The 18,187-nt window shown below is 49.6% G+C and overlaps 1 long non-coding RNA gene across 2 annotated transcripts; it reads left to right on the top strand.

The window, feature by feature from the left end:
- The first annotated feature begins 5,176 nt into the window (after positions 1–5,176).
- Positions 5,177–16,655, top strand: LOC110740541. 2 transcript variants are annotated; one of them, XR_002515246.2, is made up of 3 exons: positions 5,177–6,121; positions 10,882–14,024; positions 16,435–16,655. It is a non-coding gene; the product is annotated as an uncharacterized LOC110740541 (long non-coding RNA). The 2 variants fall into 2 exon arrangements; XR_002515247.1 differs by lacking the exon at positions 10,882–14,024.
- Positions 16,656–18,187: the final 1,532 nt, after the last annotated feature.

Here is an 18,187-nt window from a genome sequence, read left to right as displayed (position 1 = left end):
GAAGGGTAGGTTGGGTTTTGTTCGGTTTTTCACACACTCCTTCACAGATTACAGGTGAGATTTTACTCTCGAACTGAAAGTAGAAATGTATTGTTTGCTTTAAGACACGGCTCTTTCTCTCTTCCCCACCCCAGCTACATTAGGATCCTCTTGTCCTGTCAAAAATAATAATAATAATAATCATCATCATCATCATCATCATCATCCTATGAGACAGAAAAGGGAAGAATTTGTGAGTTTCCCATTCCTGGCTGGACATTTCCCACAAATGGCAATTAAGTCTTCATTGACTAATAGAAAAAGAGCGGTTCCAGCCCCATGACTTCATGGCACAGGCAAAGTCAAAGGCGAGGAGAGCTCACCTTAACTCTGGTGTATAGACACAGACTCCATGCCTCTTGTCCAACTCTTCCACCAGGGAGCCAGAACACCCATATCTTCCGGGTTCCTGTAGGCTGTGTTTAGGGAGAGATGTAAGACTCTACTGGAACTTACATGCTGGGAGGGCCAACAGTGCTGACACTTGGTCCTCTTGGTCTTGGTTGATGAATAGCAGGGAACATGAAGCTATCTATATCTCACTCAGATAGAGGTGGACATTCCAGTCAAAAGCTAAGCTACTTCTGAACGCAAAGATGGTGTATCAGTTTTGCTGCATAACAAACCACTCCAAAATGTAGTGGTTAAAATAAATATTGTTTATTAACTCATGAGTCCTCACATTAGCCATTTGGGTTGTGCCCAGCTGGGCTCATTCGTATGTCTTTGGCCAGCTGCTGGGTTTGCTGGGCCTGTCTGATCTGGGATGGCTCAGCTAATGGTATGCCTCTGCTCCACGTGGTCTCTCATCCTCAGCAGCATAACCTGAGCTTTATGCACAGTAGCCTGGGCTTTATCCATGGTAACCAATAGGGTCCCAAGACAAGAGCAGCAGTACCCAGGGCCTCTTGAGGCCCAGGCTTGGAACTGTCTTAAGGTTACTCCCAACATATTCCAATGGCTAAATCAAGTCAAAAGGCCATCCCTGATTCAAGTACTGAAAACCAGCCCCAGAAGCTGCAAAGTCACATTGGAAAGGGGCATAGATTTAGGGAGGGAGAAGGATTGTCACCATGTTTGCAAATGATCTTCCCCTATATCCATTCAAAATTCTTCTAGGAACAGAGTAGGGGTTTCAGGAAAAAAGTGTTGAATCAAATAATACATCCAAGTAAGAGTTTGTGGCACCAGCCTGTTGTACACCTACTAAGTGCAAGTCTTAAGCCTCAGCAGTGGGCAGATTCTAAGCAGTAGCAGCTGGAGCCCACTAGCACTGGCTCATGAGAGCCAACTGTTAAATGCTCAGGAATTTTGTGACAGTTGTTAAACCATCATAGCTTGAAACTGACCATGGTGGGAGTATTTACACCATGGGAACTGGCCAGCACTACAAATCAGTGTGCGTTTTCTCCTGGAGAGCTGGTTTACCCACACACCATCCCCGTTAAGCTGAAGAAAATACTGTCTCATCCAACCTAAGGAGTAAGACAGATATGCAGTGAAAGATTATCACATGCCAATCAGTCATGATGATTTCAGTACAAGGAATAAACTGAGAGACTGGAGGCAGCAGGAAAAGGAACTCATCCTTTCTGGTGCATAGAAATTATGTAAGGCATCATGGAGGAGGTGGTCTTTTCAGCTGGGCCTTGAAGGAAATACAGAGATAGCCACAGCCAGAGGGAAGGCTGCAGCCTGAGGAATAACCAGGCACAGGCAGAGGCACCTTCAGAGAGCAGGCAGCCAGCCTAGTGGAAGGTGCTTAGACCACAGGTGTTTTATTTAGTACCACTTTGGTTCAAGTGACAGAAAATCCCAAACAACAATGACTTAAGCACGTTGGTTTAATTCTCTTCCTATAAGCGATTTTGGGAAATGATAATGAATGATCGGTGCTTTGCAGGCACAGCGGCTCTGCCTCCGACCAGCCCTCACATCTCCTCTTGTACCAGAATCTCCCAGAACAGGTGCATGATCTTCTTGTCCTTCTCTCTCCTCCTTGGGTGCTGCAGGCCATCCGGCAGCCCGGGATCTGACACCCAGCTTCCCCACTCGCAGCTGTGTGAGCTCAGAAAGGTTGCCTAAGCTTTCTGAATCCTGGTTTCCAACTAGGTAAAATGGAGCAACGTAACTCACAGAGGGTTACAACAACGCAGGGCATAGTGTCTGTGCAGAGCTTAGCATGGTGGCCGACCCAGGGTGGGCACTCAGGGGAAGGAGGGGGTGTGTGTGTGTGTGTGCATGTGATGAAAGAGAAAGAGAGAGCCTCTCCAGGCCCTGGTCAGAGACTCCTTGGCCTTCTCCTGCCTGCTGGGAGAGGCAAGGCCTCTCCTTTTCCCAGGCTTGGGTGATGGAACTCTTGGGGAGGGAGCCCTGGCAACCTGGTCCTTGTGGAGTTTGGTTCCGTGTGGGCAGCTGTGTGAACCGAACCTTGACCGCTTCAGACCAGCTTTACCAATGTAGCCACTTCAAAGGGCCTGTGAGGATGCCTGCCCCAGTCCCCAGCCCATCCACCCTCACCCACAGCCCACGCCCCATGGGAGGGGACTGTGCCTGGAAAGGGCCTCTCTGGGAAATGATGTCTACCCCTCCAGGATCAAGGGGTAGGGCAGTCGGGTTGCAGCTGGGGAGGAGGCGAAGGCAGGAAGTATGCTAGGTCAGTGGCCCAAGCAAATATTTGGCAGATCAACGCTCAAGGTTGACCTCAAGTGTTTACCACTGGGTCACCAGGAAGTGGCTTCTTGCCACTCTCACCCACGCCTCCCCTCATGGCAGCCTTCAGGGATGTGGGCTTTTCTGGCTGTGGTCAGGGGCTCACCTGTCCACCTAGGCCCCTGGCCTAGAGTGCCCTGCCTTGCCCACCTAACTGGAGGTGGTCTTGGGACGCATCATTTTTTCTCCGAGTGAGCAGTTGGCAGAGGCCAGATCCCACCGGGGAGCCTCCTGCCCTGTCCTGGGTCCTCTCCTAGGGAAAGGCCACCCCACTCGCTCTCCCCCAGACAACTGGGGGCACACACACCTGGCCTCTCTCCAACAGATGAGGATGTCCCTCTCCCAGGACCCTGAGGGAGGGTCTGGGAGGGAGGTGGGAGCCAGACCCACATCCCCTCTGCGGCTGGAGGGGGGCCTTGCGCTGGCTCAGACAGGTGCAGACATCGCCTGCAGCCAAGAGGGGAGCAGCACCTCTCCGAGCACTTTGTTCCACTTGCTGCAGGGCTAAAAATACACTGGCACTGCCAAAGGCAGTCCTTGAGAGCCCAGGGGAGCTGGCAGTGGGGAATAGCTATCCTAGCACCTGGCACTATTAAAGGAGCATCGCAGGATTAGCCAGCCCCCTGGGCCCGGCCTGCGCCTGTCGTCCCCACTCTGCACTCTTCCTGCAGCATAGTCCGGGCTTCCCTGCACCCCTGCTCTGCCCCTGCCCACTCTTTCCCCAGGCTGGACCATCTGCACCCCTGGTTGGAGCCTCGGGCTGCCTACATGACTGCGCTTTTGCAGATGTCAAAACAGCAGCTCTCCTGCAAAACACCGAGAATGCTTCCGATTCCTCCAGCGAAGCTACAATTCGCCGTAAAGCTGAAAATGAAAATCCTTTTAGTGGGCCACAACCCAGTTTGTGAATTTCTTAAATTCAAGAAATGTGCATTGACATCCTGCTTCTATAGGCCTTAATCTTTCCAGGACCTCAAGCCTCTTTGAGAGTCTGAAGAAAGACAGAGACTCAGAAAAAAAAAAAAAAAATGCTCCTAAGCAGCAATTGCCAAGCAATTTTAGGGAACTAGATTTTAGGGAAATGGATACCATGAACCCCATCCACACATGCGCACACTCTGAGTGCGGAACGCTTGATTTGCTGGAAGTCTGGCAATGAGCTAGACCCTGAGATAGAGAGATGAGGAAGATGGGGGACTGCTGGACATGCAAATGCCACCAATGCCATGTGCATGTTTAAAGAGAGGTGAGGACTGGGGCCTCAGGGCTGCAGGGGCGGTGGGTGGGGGGAAGATGGACCAGGGTGTCACTAGAATATGGAGAAAAGGGTCCATTTGAATGGGGCTTTGAAGGACAAACCCGATCTTACCAGGAGAAAGTGTAGGGTTAGAGAATTTGTGTACATAGAATTTGTACTCCTAGTAGGGCATGAAAAAGAAAAAACTGAGGGTTTGCAGGGGATACGAAGGCTGAGTGGATTCGTTTTCTGTTGCTGTGTAACAGTCTACCACAAACCGAGAGGCTCGGCACAACACGTACTTATTATTTCGGCTTCCGTGGGCCAGGGGTCCACCCAGCTAGGGTAGGTCCTCTGCTCAGGGGCTCCCCAGGTTGCACCAGGGGTCACAGGGACCTGGACAGGAAGGAATCTGCGCCTGAGTTCATTCAGTATTTTAGTGGGATTCATCTCCTTGTGACTGTAGAACTGAGAGCCCCACCTTCCTGCCAGCTGGTGACTGGAAGCTTCCCTCAGCTCCTAGAAGCCACCACAGTTCCCTGCTATGGGCCCTCTCCATGGGCAGCTCCCAACACAGCTGCTGCCTTTTCAAGGCCGGCAGAGTCTCTATAAAGTGTGCTAAGACTGAACCTTCTATCATATAAAGAGAGTGATAGCCCATATTCTTGCTTCTTGCTAGGAGCAAGTCACAGGTTTTACCTGCACTCAAATGGTGGGGATTCTACAGGTCGTAACAGCCAAGAATGCAGATCACAGGGCCGTTTCAAGTTCTGTCAGCTGAGGGAAAACTTCACTGGAAAAGAGGCTTGGAGAGAGTTATGAATGCCCTTGCGTGCCAGTTTGAAATGTACGGGAGACAGGGAGTCACAGAAAGGGGATGAGGAAGGAAGGATGAGATTAGAGGCCAAAAGTTCAAGGGGAAGGTGATTAATTTTCTTTTCCTTTCTTCTTCTTCTTTTTTTTTTTTTTTTTTTTTTTTTTTTTTTTTGACGGAGTCTCGCTCTGTTGCCCAGGCTGGAGTGCTGGAGTAGTGGTGCGATCTTGGCTCACTGCAACCTCTGCCTCCTGTGTTCAAGTGATTCTCCCACCTCAGCCTCCTGAGTAGCTGTGATTACTGGTGCACACCGCCACGCCTGACTAATTTTTGTATTTTTAGTAGAGGCGGGGTTTTGCCATGTTGGTCATGCTGGTTTTGAACTCCTGACCTCAGGTGATCTGCCTGCCTCAGCCTCCCAAAGTGCTGGGATTAAAGGCGTGAGCCACAGCGCCCAGCCTGAAGGTACTTTCTATGGTTGGGAGGGGAAAGGATGAGGAGCCGTGGCCATGGGATGGAGAAGAAAGACCCAGTGTCTGCCTCGCTGATCTGCGTTTCCTCTTGGTCTCTATGCAAGTGTCACCTGATCAGTAAGCCTTTCCCTGTCCAACTGACATAAAACACCCGCCCACCTCCTCTCTCAAGCCCTCACCCAGCCTTACTGTCTCACAGCTTACCAGCACGTGTCATACCACGTGTTTGCTTCTTTATCTGTTTATTGTCTTTCTCTCCCTTGTAGAGGAGTTTGTTTGGCTGACTGCTGTATCTCCAGCCACTAGAACAGTGCCTGGGGTATAGTACCTACTCAATCAATATTTGCTAACTAAACGAATCAATGAATGTATGTATTGAAAAGATCTTCTGGCTGTAGACTTGCTAGAATTTCCCATAATTAAAAGGCGGTAGAGGAAGAAGTAGGCCATTAGAGATGCTCTAAGGTTTCTGCCTTGACAGACCGGAAGGTGATGCTCAGTGACATGCGAAGAAATAGGTCACAATGGGAAGCAAATCTGGATTGAACTTTGGTCTAGTGGACCTGAGACATCCAGGTAGCAGCCAGGTAGGGAGAGCAAGGTGGGTGTTAGAAATGTGAGATCCGGAGCTCATGAGGTAAGCAAGAGAGAAGGGAGTAGATTATGTAGTCAGTGCGAACAGGGAACAGATGAAGTCGTGGGGTTCAATGAGAAAGACAAGATCCAAGGACACACCCTGGGAAAGAAGGAGCCCGTCTGCGAGGTAGGAGGAGACTCTGGGGTCCCCAAGAAAGAGTTCCAAGAAGGAAGGCAGGTCCTGTTCAAACTATGGAGAGGGCAAACAAGGTGAGGTGTGGAAGGATTTGGTGAGTAGAGGGTGACTGGTGACCACAGGAAGAGAATATCAGAGAAGTGGAGGTTTCCAGTCAATGAGAGGCTGAGAAAGAAGGAACGCGAGGCAGTGGCAAGAACAGATTTGATGGTGAGGAAGGTGGGAAGGAAGGAGGGAGGGAAGAGGACAGATCCAGGAGTGGGAGAAGGAGATTCTGGGATGGACAGAAGTTGCTGGCCTAAACATGCAGCTCAGCAAACTCCCCCTGAGTACCCCTCCCCTGCTGTGCCCCACCCTCCTGTCAGTGGGATATGGGAGAAACAGAAGAGAGACTTGAGCACACATTCAAGGACATCTGGGTCTGTTGAACCTGCCCCAACCTTGGGCTTGTCCTAGCTACCAAGAAAAACTTACAGGGAGGTACTCAGTGGGAACTTTGGGGAGCCCTGGGGGCTACTCGGTTGCGGATGGCAGATCCTGGTTCTCACTGTTCTCCAGGACTGGAACCCCTTACAGCCTGTGGCAGATGGCATTTTCTAAAAACAGCCACCACAGTATCTCCCATCCCACTTGCTCTTGTACCACTGACCTTGGCATACTCCTATCGAGGGGTAAAATCAGTGTCCCTTCATCTCGAACCTGGGCAGGCCTCTGTGACTTCCTTGACTGGTGAAGTCCACCACAAACCATGTCAGGTGACCTCATCCTCACGGTTGGACAAGGCCACACAGCTTCTGCAGGTTTTTCTCTCTCGGCACATGAGCCTTCAAAGCCCTGAGCCATCATGTAATAAGTTATCCTAAAGCCACCACACAGGGACGCCCATGTGGAGAGAAACTGAGGCCTCCAGCCCCAGTCCCTAGCCCTACCTGAGCTCCTAGCAAATCACATCCGGGCCACAGCACTCACAATGGCCACAACCTGCCTTGCTCTCTAGGGCTCCCCAAGGCCCCGCTCCCCACTCTTGCTGTGCGCTCCCTGGGAAGACTAGCTTCACTGCCCCCCACCACCATACACCTGCCTGGGCCCAGCGGGGATCAACACACAGGCCCTGGGTACAGCGCCTCCTGAGCAGGCCTTAACAGTGTCTGCACAGGTCACCTGCCCAGCTCCCAGCTCCCCACCCACCCCACTCCAGAAACATGGAAAATCCAGGGACCATCCCAGGCCCAGCTGCGCTCCAGGAAGAAACCGGGCATGCTGCCAAGAATTACACAAAATGGACTTTGGGCCGATTGCCCAAGCTGGACTAGCGCCCCCACCTTCTTAGAAAGGGCACTCTTTCCGGAACCAAGGCCATAGCCTGGAACAAAAGCCAGATGTCAGTAGAGTAGGACATGCCAGGTGGGAGGGCCTGCCGGGGTGTAGGAGGCACATACCTGATGCCTCTCGCACTCTATCAGCCCAGGCGGGCAGGGTGCGGGGAGAGAAGGAGACCCCGTGTGTAAGGACTATCATCGCCCTGTTACTGCAGGCAGCTGACTGCTTCTGAAGATGGACCTCCGAGTTCCCTGGGATTCAGCCCCCTCATCCCTGCCTTTAGCAATGGGGATAAATTGAGGTTGCCCAACAAGCTGTGCTCTCTGAAAGCAAAACAGATTAGTACAAATCAGGAAAGAATTGTTTCCTATCCTGTATTTGTGTTAGGATACATGTAATCTGTGGCTGGGCATGGTGGCTCATGCCTATAATCCCAGCACATTAGGAGGCCAAGGCGGGCGGATCACCTGAGGGTCGGAAGTTCGAGACCAGCCTTACCAACATGGAGAAACTCTGTCTGCTAAAGATACAAAATTAGCCGGGTGTGATGGCACATGCCTGTAATCCCAGCTACTCAGGAAACTGAGGCAGAAGAATTGCTTGAACCCGGGAGGCGGAGGTTGCGGTGAGCCGAGATCACGCCATTGCACTCCAGCCTGGGCAACAAGAGCAAAACTACAAAAAAAAAAAAAGGGGGGGGGACACATGTAATCTGTACCTCTGGAGCATTTAAAGTAAGACCTGTTTTATTGTCTTATTCTCGAGTTATCTTAAAAATATGTCTTGAGCACCTATGATGTGCCAAGCACCATATATTTTCATAAATACATACATGCATGAATATGCAAAGGATGTCTCTAGAACAGTGGTTCTTAACCAGGGCTGCCAGGGAACGTTTGTCAATGTGTGGAGGCATTTTTAGCTGTCACAACTAGGAAGGTGCAACTAAAATCGACTGGGGAGAGACTGGGGATGCTACAAAACATCCTGCAATACACAGGACAGCCCCTGCAATATAGCAAATCCTTCTCTGGTCCAAAGTGTCATTCGTACTGAGATTGAGAAACTCTAGAAGGATACACAAGAAATGTGTTCACAGTGAACACCCCCATTGCAGGGACTAGGGGGCCAGTGTGCATGGGTAGACAAAATCATTGGTTTTCCTTGTGGGCCCTTGTGAGGAAGGGCATTTTGTAGAGTCTCCTACGAAGTGCATGTATTACTTATTTTTAGCAAAAAATAACTGTGACCTGACTGAGCCATAATTATTTGGTGGTCTTCTCTTGATTGCTGGGGGAAGGAATTTAAAGAGGAGGAAAAGCAAGGGCCTGCCACAGTACCTGGGACCCACAGTCCTGAATCCACCTAGTCTTCCTCTAGACGAGTGTCCCTACTTGGCACCAGCGCATGGTGGCCCAGTCCATTCTTTCCTGCAGGGACCATCCTATGCATTGCAGGATGTTCAGCAGTATCCTGGCCTCTCCCTCCCCAGATGCCAGTGGCACTCTCTTCCCTGTTTTGACAACCCAAAATGTCTCCAGACACTTCCAGATGTCCTATGGGGAGCAAAAACATCCCTAGTTGGGAACCACTGTGCTATATTTACTCTGTGAAAATCTAAACACAAAGAAGTCCCCACTCACTGACCTCAGGGACCTATCGCCCAGTTGGATCCTCAGGGAGACACAGACCCACAGACGGGCCATGCCCTGGGCCAAAGGACTAAGGACACAGAGAGAGCAGACGCTGCATGGAGCCAAGGGTAGGGGGAGAATGTCTCCTGCAGGAAACGTTGCCCACAGATTCCTGAGCATAGAGAGAGGCCTTTCGGTCTCCCCTAAAACATCTGCCCATTTCTTTTTTCTTCTTCTTTTTTTTTTTTTTTTTTTTTTTTTTTTGAGACAGTCTTGCTCTGTCACCCAGGCTGGAGTACAGTGCAGTGGCATGGTCTTGGCTCACTGCAAGCTCCACCTCCTGGGTTCACGCCATTCTCCTGTCTCAGCATCCCGAGTAGCTGGGACTACTCTATCATCACCCTGTTACTGCAGGCAGCTGACTGCTTCTGAAGATGGACCTCCGAGGCCCCTGGGATTCAGCCCCCTCATCCCTGCCTTTAGCAATGGGGATAAATCGAGGTTGCACAACAAGCTGTACTCCCTGAAAGCAAAACAGATAAGTACAAATCAGGAAACAATTGTCTCCTATCCTGTATTTGTGTTAGGATACATGTAATCTGTGGCTGGGCATGGTGGTGCCCGCCACCACGCCCAGCTATTTTTTTGTATTTTTAGTAGAGACGGGGTTTCACCGTGTTAGCCAGGATGGTCTCAGTCTCCTGACCTTGTGATCCGTCCACTTTGGCCTCCCAAAGTGCTAGGATTACAGGCATGAGCCACCGCACCTGGCCAACACCTGCCCATTTCACAGAGAAGGAGGTGGAGCAGAGGGGTGATGTGGCCCCAGTCACAGAGTGAACAATGGCTAGGAGAAGCTGGGACAGCTGTATTCCCTGTAGCATCCCAACATGTCCTGGGAGACTTTCCTTGTTGTTTATCCACACTCTGGCTCCATGGACACCCCAAGTCTCCTGGTGCCCGCTTCTTGAAAGGGGGTCACCTAAGATGGCACATGACTAGCATCATGTATTTTCTGCATTTGTCCTGTATTTAGATAAGCGATCACTCCGCTGTTCCCAGACACCGCAGTGGCTGCACACAGAGGTGTCTCCTAGGGGCTGGAGGATTGCATCTGCAGCTGCACACCACAGGCCCAGGAAATGTCCACCACCATTAGGCTGTGCCACCTTGTGCAGCTACAGGCAGCTAAGACCCGGGGAAACCCAGTTTACAAAACTCTCTGACATCTATATTAGTGAGAGTGGCAGGGAGAAATAGCATGAGAACTAAAACCCACCTTGTTTCAACTCCTTAAGGAAGGCAGCTCGGGGTGAGTCCAGCCTTGGGCAATGAAGTCAGCCAAGACATCCCTTCCACCAGGTTAGAAAAAGTCAGGTACCAAAGAATCCAGGCTTTAAAGTCAAACTGCTTGGGATTGTAACCCCGTTCTTTGACTTCCTGGCTGTGTGATCTCAGACAAGTTACTTAACCTCTCTGAACCTGAGTAGCTGCATCTATAAGACAGAGATAATAACAGTGACCACTCTATAGTATCAGTCAGCTGAATGCAAGTGAAGTTCTTAGCACAGAGACCAGCACATTGTAACTACGTGTTACATGATTCCTGCTATTATTTTATTATTAAGCATAATTCTAATAACAACTACCTTACTGTAGCTCATGAGCTGGTATGTGGGGCCCCACAGAAATTTTCACAAATAAAGTCCAGTTTGGAGGCAAAAGGACTGGAAAACTACGAAATTTCTGACCATTTATATAACATCCCTCCTCCCACCATCCCATATTGAAAATATAAAAGGATCTTTTAAAAACAAATTTTAGTGGTGTTTTAGCCCATCTGAACAGCGAAGACCTGACTGCCCTGTTCTTGGTTTCAGCTGTTTTCCAGCTGCAGTGTTTTTCTCATTGATCAGAGAGAAATCCCCAAGGTCTGGCAAAGGAAGCTTTTAATTGCTCTGGATGGACCGATTTTTGGCTTAGCTGCTCAAGCATATAATTGAATGAGAGCGAGAGGGAGAGAGAATATCACTTTGAGATTGCTTTGAGATGAATATACAGTCAGACATTCCCCCTCCTGACCAGATCGCAAAGATTCTCCTAGCCTGACTCCCACAAGCTCTGCGGACAGAGAATATGAAGCAGTCGCTTCATTTTCCTGATCTTTATCAAAACAAGAGTGATCATAACAATCGCTGTCCTTTATCATACGTGCTTGTAGGTTGGAATTCCCCAAAAGTGAACTCTGAGACAAGGATTTGAGTCCGTTGACTTTCTTTGGAGAGAATCCTGGAAGCATAAGGAAGAAAGACAGAGTATGAAAGACAGCCAGGGAAGCAAGTTACGGCTGGGGCCGCTGGAGCTCAGTCCCCCTGGGGACTCTGGGAGTCAGTGCAGCATGCACACTTCAGCATCATGTCATCCAGGGATGAGGGCACTGGGGAATTTATGCCCCAGATCCCATCAGCCATTGGTTGAGGGCCATTCCTAGGCTGTGTTAATTCCCGGGCACTTCCAGCCATCTCCACTACAGGCAGCCCGAAGAACGGAGCCCTGGGGCAAAAGAGCCACAAGTCAGGCCTTCTGCAAAGGCACCAGCAGCATCCCTACAGCACCCAAATAGGACACAACCCCAAAATATGATCATTGCCCACTTCACCACTCAAACGACCCAGGGGATTTGTAACCTAATTGAATATACAATCTTTTTATAAGCAGATAAAATAGTTAAATATCTATTTATAACATTTAATGTATCCTACATGCTTATAATCACATATTATATGTTAATGATATATTAATTTAGGAAAGTTGCTATCTCTGCTCTCATTCCATGACTCAGTTTTATTCCAGCTCTTCCAATTCGTCATTGCTGTCATGATCTTTGTCATCATCAAAGCCACCTTTTGAATCATCTTAATTTCCCAAGCACATCTTCTTTCCTTCCCTCTGGGTTCTTGGCGATACAGCATTTTTGGAATCTGTAGGATGCTTTCACTGAAATTTTTATCCCAAGCCTTGAGCACCTATTTGCATAACATTAGGGCAGCTGGCTGTTCCATTCATCTCGGAGGTGCCAATGCGTGCTCTCCATAATGTAACCACGGATGGTATGGCTTTCTTAAGTGTCCTTAAAAGACTCGCTCACTCTCACAGTGCAACACTGTGATGCCACACCCTTGGAAATTTGTTCCAAATCTGGGTTACATTTCCTAGCTTCCTTTTTAGCAATTCCTTCAAGATAACCTTAGCAAATAGCCAAAAAAAACCACCGATCAAGGTTGTTTCAGATAACGTCTCGCCTAAACAGCACTTGGTTGTTTAAAGTAAAATAGTTGGGAGCACCCCACAACATGAAAGACTGTGTGAGTCTTTCTTGAAAGTAGAATGTCTCATTCCAGAGATCTGGGGAGGGGAGAACTTTGGTGAGTATCCAATTGTGATAGTGGTTTTGACAGTCACATGCATAAACCCATCTTAATCTTCACAACCACCCCAGGAAGTGGGTTCTATCATTACTCCCATTTAACAGATGGAGAAATTGAGGCTTGAGTGGCTCAATAAGCAGTGGAGTGACAGTGGTGGGTGTTACTTGGGGGTATGCACACCTTCGCCCACCACACGGCCACCCCTGATTGGGGAGAGCTGTGCCCATGGCATAGCTGGTAGACTCCTGGGCCAACCAGCAAACGCTAAGGAGCAAAAAGCCCCAGCTGGCCCAGCAGCTGTGGTGAGGTCCTCACTCAGCTCCCTCCACTTTCCTGAGTGAGCAAAGAAAACGGCAATTTACACCCGTCCAGCTGAAAACCTCTGCAAAAAAGTGCAAAGAAAAGTCCCCACTTAGGAATCTGGAGCTGCTTCCTAAACCCACACCCAAGACCATTTCAAATAGGAAAGCAAAAGTGTGCAAGAGTTTTTAAAACAAGACAAAATGGAAAAATCTTGTCTCCCCCTCTCTTGTCTCTCTTGCTAATCAGTCCATGACACTTTGGGTGTTTCCTGATTAACAGAACTGAAGAACTGGCGAGGGCTGTGAAGGAGAGGATTCAGCCTGGTATCATAGGGAGACTGTGGATTTTGGAGCTGGCAGGACTGAGCTCACTGCCTTCGGGCTCTCTCAGCCTCAGTTTCACCATCTGTAAGATGGGTAATAATCCCTACCTCGCAGGGCAGTGATGGTGATGAAGATTAAGTAGAAGGCAGCAGTCAACATAAATCAGAAATCAATAGTGTCGATCCCATCCTGCACCGTTCCTCCTTTCCTCTTCTGTTTCCAGACACGCTATTGTGGGAGGGGTGGGTGGCCACAATGGGACAGACTGGGTCCCTCTGGAGTTGGGAGAGTTACCATAATGGTGAGTGGAGAGCTGGATGCCTGGCTTCCTGCTCTTGCCTTCCTCAGGCAGAAGACCACGCGGCCTGTTTGCCAGAAAGCCCTCCACCCCACCCCAGACCACCCCAGTCCGGCCTGTGGCCACAGCCGTGTGGGGAACCCTCGTCTCCCCAAGGTGGGGCGAGTGAATGGAAGCCCCATAGCTGCAGCTGCACCCGGCCTTCCAGAAACCAGGTATGGGAGCGGAAGTGGAGGAAACCAAGAGGGAGAAGAGAGGTCAACAGCCCCAGCAAAGAGAAGACGGAGTGTTCTCCCCAAAAGGACCCCTTAGGGGCACACGCTGGAGGCATGACTGCTGAAGCCCCGGACCAAGCTGAGGGCATCCTGGGTTACACTGGTGGGTCTCAGAGCTGCTGGAAGGCTGCCCCTGGCCTCGTGCTCCCATCTCCTCACAGCTGCGAACTGTGAAGGGTTCTCAAAGGCAGGGTTTCAATTTTGCAAACGGATCTTCAGAAAATTGTGCCTCCCAGCTTCCTGCGACCAGCCACGTCAGCAAAACATACCTCGGAAGAGGAGTCCGCTGCCAAGGAGGCTGGGAAACAGCCCGGAAACCCAGTGCGCCTCGGGAGGATCTGTTTCCAATTAGCTGGTGGCCGTTCCCCCCAACTTGTTACCATAACCAGATTTGGGGTAAGTGAGCATGCCCTGTCTCATGAACAGTTGTCAGAGAATCCCCAAATCCTACCTTCTGACGGGACACACAGACCCCCCCAGCTCAGGCAGCCCGGTGTCCTCAGGAGAAAAATGAGAGACTTGCTCAAGGTGGCTTCTCTGACCTCATCCAGCTCAGACATTCTCTGATTTCGTATTTTCCCTGGACCTCCTTTATAATAATTCCACAGAGTCTAGTACACTAGCCCCCTTAGTAATCCCTCATTATGTTAAAAAAAAAAAAAAAGGAATATGTGAACTTTCTAGATATAGCACTCACACAACTCACAATTTAAAAAAATTTAGCAAAACGGTCTTGCTCTGTCGCCCAGGCTGGAGTGCGGGGGTGCAATCCTAGCTCACCGCAGCCTCAAACTCCTGAGTTCAAGTAATCCTCCCACCTCGGCCTCCCGAGTAAGTGGGAATACAGGTGTGCACCACCACAGCTGGCTAATTTCTTAAGTATTATTATTTTTTTTGTAGAGACAGAGTCCAGGCTGGTCTTGAACTACTGGGCTCAAGCGATCCTCCCACCATGGCCTCCCAAAGTGCTGGGATAACAGGTGTGAGCCACTGCGCCCCACCCAGGGTGCACAATTTAGTTGTCAAGGAAAGACGGGTAGACAGTTATTTTTGGCAGCCCCTTTCCCCTTTCTATTACCTACTCCCCAAAACACTGACGGATACAGGGTGCCAAGCCATTATCTTTTCTAATTCAAGAGTTAAATAACATTAAAGAATAATTTTTGGGAAAAAGACAAAATTATGACTCTTATTAAAATATAAAAATTTTATTTAACTAATTAATTAATGGGAAGTAGTTAAGATGTTCTAACTGGTTAAAAGGAGAATTCCAAAAACCACACACGTGTAAGTCAACAGGAGGCTGAAATGAACTTGCAGAGGAAGTTTATCCACAGGGCAACCATCGCGTACATTCCACGGGACACAAGGAATTTGCATTTCTATGAACTCAAATCATTTGCACTATTATCAGTTCTCTCTGACTTACAGAGTTGTAACATGGCTCAAAGGCAATGGAAGGCAGTGATAAACTGGAAGAGTGCTCTAGGTTGGACATTCAGTGGCATTTACTCTTTTTTCATCCATTTGAAAGTCCTTCATTAATTTTTCCTGATGGTAACATAGGAGACCAAATGGTGGAAGAGTCAATAAAGTCTACACTTGTAGGAAACTGATCCCTCCAGATTGGAATCCTGTGTAAAATTCTTGGAGGAGACAGAAGTTGAGCTTAATTTTGAGGGCTGGTGAAGATTTGGAGGCTGGATACAATGGCTCATGCCTGTAATACCACCACTTTGGGAGGCTGAGGAGGGAGGATTGCTTGAGCCCAGGCATTCTAGACCAGTCTGGGAAACATGGTGAGAGCTCATCTCTATCAAAAAAAAAAAAAAAAATTCAATTAGTTGGGCATGGTGGTGTGCTCCTGTGGTCCCAGCTACTCCAGAGACTGAAGTGGGAGGATCGCCTGAGCCCAGGAGGTCAAGGTGGCAGTGAGCCATGATCATGCCACTGTAATCCAGCCTGAGCAACAGAGTAAGAAACTTTCTCAAGAAAAAAAAAAAAAAGATACTAAGAGGAGCACATCTGGCTACAGAGGCGAGTGTGGGCGGAAGTTTGGTGGGAGGAAGGAACCAGACGTGTTCTGCTGGCAGGGTGCACCTGTCTGCCCAGAAAAGTGGGTTTGTGCAGGAAACTGCAGGTGACAAGGTTGGAAATGTAAATTGGGACATCCTTTTGGCTTTTTACTGTGGCTCTCAGCTTCTTAACCGACCTGGAGAAAGAGAGGTAAGAGGATAAATAAAGATGGTGTAAACGGTGTGAAGATAGTTATCTGAAAAGGCTGCTGGGAGTTGCTGGCCTTTTGTTCTGTTCGTAGTAGACAATTTTGGGTGCCTTCCTAGTGACCCTACCTTTTTTGGGAGTGTGATCCCCCTTCTTGCTGAGGAAGAAGAAGCAAACAATCAGGTTTGAGACAGAAAGGGCCCTACTTATGAGAGGGGGACAGAATGTGAACTCAGAAAGATCCAATCACAGTCAGGTGGTATTGACCCAGGAGTGGTATTGACCCGGAAATAGTAAGAACATATAAAAATGGAGCCCTGGTTGTTACCAAGGCAACCCATAGTCTGTTGCATGCTGAGTTTGGGGGAGCAGAAGAGTCTCAGGGGCATAGTCAGTCCGCAGGGAGATTAGCACAGGCCGGCAGAGAAGTGACCCAGCGCCAGGTTGCCTGGTAACCTTCCGTTCCCAGGAGGCTGCTGTGAGGCTCCTCTGGTAATCAGTTCCCTGAATCCAGGGTTTCCTAATAGGAACCCATCTCCCTCCAGTTCACTTGAAGGGCTCTCTGCTTCTTTCCCTCCAACAGGCTTCACGGAGTATGACAGACCCAGAGCCATCTCCTTCCGCCACACCAACTCTGCCTGCATTGTAGGCCAGGTTGGTAGGAGAGTTGAATGAAGACTGAATGAATGAATGATGAAAAGTACAAAATGCCATCACTTCACTTCTTTCAGGAAGACCCAGGACACTCTGCTGCATCCTCCACCTGTTTGTGAATTAAATGTCAATGTTGGCTTTTACTCAGCACTTACTATGTGCCAGGCACTGTGTTGAGTTCTGCACCTTTAAGAGGCAGCAAGTGGTGACTGGTTCAGAGCTGGCTCAGAGCTGCCTGAGTTGGAAGCCTCAGAGACGAAAACTGAAGCTTAAAGTGGTTAAAGCCCTGGCCAAGCACAGTAGCTCATGCCTGTAATCCCAGCACTTTGGGAGGCCACGGTGGGAGGATCACGTGGGCCCAGAAGTTCAAGACCAGCCTAGGCAAAAAGTGAAACTTCATTTCTACAAAAAATTAAAAAATTAGCCAGGTGTGGTGGCACACGCCTATAATCCCAGCTACTCCAGAGGCTGAAGCTGGAATATCGCCTGAGCCCAGGAGTTCAAGGCTGCAGTGAGCTATGATCATGCCACTGCACTCCAGGTTGGATGACAGAGCAAGACCCTGTTACTGAAAAAGTTGGGGGAGGGGGGTCAAGCCCTCTCCTGAGCTAGTAATGGTGGGACTGAGGTTCAAGCCCATGGCTGATTCCAGATCCTGTTTACAGAGCCGTTATGTGACGTAACTAAAGCGTTGATTATGCATCTACTGCCCATGGCAGGAGGGACACCCTCTTATGGGTGGCAGCAACTTCATGGAGCCCAGGCTGCATCGTTCACTGAGGCTGCTAATGTTTGAACCCATCTTTGAACAAGATCCACCCTCTTGCACTGGCAAGTCCAAGTTGTAGTAAACCCTGAGGGAGACCCACAGTCCAGCTGCAAGGCCCTGCCTCACTCTTGGCCGCTCGCAGAAGCTCCAGGCTTGCCAAGGGGTGCCACGTAGCACAGGCAGTCTCCGCCCCTAGCCCATCCCACTCCTCCATCTGCTTCTCATTAGCTTCAAAAGTGAGGCCTGGCACTGTGCCCTGGGCAGGAGGGAGAGCTTGGTGTAGTCACTCACAGAGCTTCACCTCCCTTGCCTGGGCTTTCTCTTCTCCTGCCCCATCCATTGTCAGCATAGCTGACTGCTTCTGGGGCTCCTCTCTCTACCTCCCCCACCTCCCCACACCCCCCTCCCCTGCCCCTCTGCAGCAACCGCTTCCCTGCACAGCCCCACCCACCCACACACACATACACACACCCCACTCACTCCCCCGGCACTCAGTCCCTCCAAGCTTCCTTCCTTATCCCTTTAGAGCCCCACAGTCCTCAGGCAGTGTAGCCTAGAGGTTCAAGGGCATTCGCTCTGGCATCAGAAGGGTCTGGGTTCAAATCCCTTGTGCACTGCTTGCTGGCTGTGTGACTTTGGGCAAGTTGCTTAATCTCTCTGGTCCTCAGTTTCTCCATCTGTAAAATGGGGATGATATTAACAGTACCTACTTCATAGGGTTATCGTGAGGATTAAATAAAATAGTACAAGTAAAGGGCCTGGCATAAAATCAGGGCTGGTCCACCTTAGGTATAAAAAGGATGAATTAGGACTTGGAATCTTACTCTTCCTAAGGAGACCTGGCTTCCCTTTCCTTCCCTGACACATGGACGATCCGACCCACAGGTCTGAGCCCCCCAGGGCAGCTGGCTCC

This window comes from Papio anubis, chromosome 16, assembly GCF_008728515.1.
Source record: "Papio anubis isolate 15944 chromosome 16, Panubis1.0, whole genome shotgun sequence".
Lineage (NCBI taxonomy): Eukaryota > Metazoa > Chordata > Mammalia > Primates > Cercopithecidae > Papio > Papio anubis.
Note: the sequence above shows the minus strand (reverse complement) of the source record. Positions and strands in the feature narration are given on the sequence as shown.